This window comes from Pongo abelii, chromosome 2 (assembly GCF_028885655.2).
Source record: "Pongo abelii isolate AG06213 chromosome 2, NHGRI_mPonAbe1-v2.0_pri, whole genome shotgun sequence".
NCBI lineage: Eukaryota > Metazoa > Chordata > Mammalia > Primates > Hominidae > Pongo > Pongo abelii.
The window spans coordinates 95882609-95885510 of NC_085928.1; positions in this window are offsets into that span (position 1 = coordinate 95882609).

Below are 2902 nucleotides of genomic sequence, written 5' to 3' on the forward strand. Positions count from 1 at the left end.
ATTAATTCAATTTTGACACAAATTAGAGTTAGTGCAAACCCCACAGGTTAAGGGCTCAGTCCCACAAAGCTGCCCCCACTTCAGATGCTGGTTGCAAGTCCCAGGTTGTCGCTTGTACTTCTGACCAACCAACTACAAATCGGGATTCCCTTCCTCAGGTTTGATACTTTGCTAGGGTGGCTTATAGAACTCAGAAAACGCTTCTGTTTACCTGTTTACTATAAAGGATATCACAAAGGATGGAGATGAACAGCCAGATGAAGAGGTACGTAGGCCAAAGAGTTGGGTGACCCATGCCCCAGCACTTTCACCCATTCAGCAACCTGAAAGCTCTCCAAAGCCCACAGTTTTATAAAGGCATCATCGTATAGGCATGATCAATTATTAACTCAATCTCCAGCCCACTCACCTTCCCAGAGGATGGGGAGTGGAGCTAAAAGCTCCAAACTTCTTATCATGGCTTGGTCTTTCTGGTGACCGGCCCCCATCCAGGAACCCACCAAGAGTCACCTCATTAGGACAAAAGATGCTCCTATCACCCAGGAAATTCCAAGGGATTAGGAGCTCTGTGGAACGAACTGGGGTCAAAGACCAAATATTAGAACAAAAGATACACCTAGCACCTCTATCGCTCAGGAAATTACAAGGGTTTTCAGAGCTCTGTGCCAGGAACTGGGTCAAAGACCAAACGATATTTCTTTTTTTTTTTTTTTTTTTGAGACGGAGTCTCACTCTGTCACCCAGGCTGGAGTGCAGTGGCACGATCTCGGCTCACTGCAAGCTCCACCTCCCAGGTTCACACCATTTTCCTGCCTCAGCCTCCCGAGTAGCTGGGACTACAGGCACCCGCCACCATGCCCAGCTAATTTTTTGTATTTTTAGTAGAGACGGGGTTTTACTGTGGTCTCAATCTCCTGATCTCATGATCCCCTGCCTCGGCCTCCCGAAGTACTGGGATTACAGGCGTGAGCCACCGCGCCCGGCCCAAAATATATTTCTTAGTATAAATAACAACATCATAGTATATTATATGTATATACACATACTAACATACACAATATGGTACATATAATATGAGATATAGATATGTTTACAGATCTAGTTAACATCTCTAACTACTTGGTTTTTAACCACGTACTGAATTATGTTTGGCCAGACTCACCCTCCACCCAGCCAGGGCCCTAAGTCCCATCTCTTATTTTTCAAGGTAAACCAGTTGAGTCACCACCTGCTCTGTTAGCCGCATCCAATGTGACTCTGGGGTCTCAGATCTTTCTGGCAACTGCACATAAGCCCAGACCTTACTCCAGTCATTGGGGAGAGAAAACTAGGGAACTCCTCTGCCCCTCAGAGGCCCTGTTTTTTCCATTGCCTTGGTTCTGTTGCTACCACACTGGGCACCAGGGAGAGCAAATCCCTATAAGCCATGTGTGCCTTCTCCACCACCAGAAGGCTGCTCCATGGGACCTGACCCTGCCCACGTGTGACTGTTCCTAGAGGAGAAGAGTTCCCTCATACAGGGTCACAGCAGCCCCAGATGCATCATCCTTGGGTAACAATTCACAGCCACTTGCTGTGGAAGGGCCCACAAAGAAAACCAAGGAAACCCTAACAAAAATAAGAGCATTTGCTGAGCATTCACTGTGTGCCAGGCACTGTGCAAAATCCTTTTTTTTTTTTAAGAGATGGGGTCTCACAATGTTGCCCAGGCTGGTCTCAAAGTCCTGGACTCAAATAATCCTCCCACCTCTACCTCCCGAGTAGCTGGGATTACAGGAATGAGCCACTGCACCTGGCTTAAAATACTAAAAATATGTTATCAAATTTAACCTGATCACCTCAACCCCTCTACAAAGCAGGCATTTTTCCCTGACTTGAGTTCTTCTTTTTTTGGTGAGCTCTTCTTGGGAGACTTTAATTCATGTTTTAAAATTAATTAATCAATTAACATTTATACAGCACTTACTATGTGGCAGACACCGAGTGAGCAGCTTTACAAACATTAACTCACTGAACCCTCATCACAGCCCTATGAGATGAGCACTACTATTATTCCCATAATAGTCACAAGCAATAAGCTCAAAGTCACACAGCTAATAAGTGGTAGAAGTGGGATGCCTGTTCTGCCAGTGGAAATGTAATGGAGGTAACTCAAACTGGGAACATGTGCACATGAAGTATATTGGCAAGGGAGTGGAGAAATAGGCACTCTCAGGTATTGCTTATGGGAGGGCAAATTTGCAAGGCAATGTGACAATATTGAACACAATTTAAAATGCATATGCAGTAGTTACTTTGACCTTGATATTCTTCCTCTAGAAATTATTCACAGATATTTCCATGCATATGAAAACATATGGACAAGTCACCTTATTGCACCATGTTTGTGTTAGTAAAGGCTAGAAGCAACCAGAATGATGATTAATAGGACATCAGGGCGGGGCATGGTGGCTCACGCCTGTAATCCCAGCACTCTGGGAGGCTGAGGCGGGCGGATCACATGAGGTGAGGAGTTCAAGACCAGCCTGGCCAACATGGCAAAGCCCCGTCTCTACTAAAAATACAAAACTTAGGCCGGGCATGGTGGCCCACGCCTGTAATCCCAGCACTTTCGGAGGCCAAGGTGGGCGGATCACGGGGTCAGGAGATTGAGACCATCCTGGCTAATACAGTGAAACCCCGTCTATACTACAAATACAAAAACAAACAAACAAACAAAATTAGCTGGGTGTGGTGGTGGGCGCCTGTAATCCCAGCTACTGGGGAGGCTGAGGCAGGGAGAATTGCTTGCACCCGGGAGGCGGAAGCTGCAATGAGGCGAGATCAGCCACTGCACTCCAGCCAGGGGGAGACAGCGAGACTCTGCCTCGAAAAAAAAAAAAAAATAGGACATAAGTTAAAT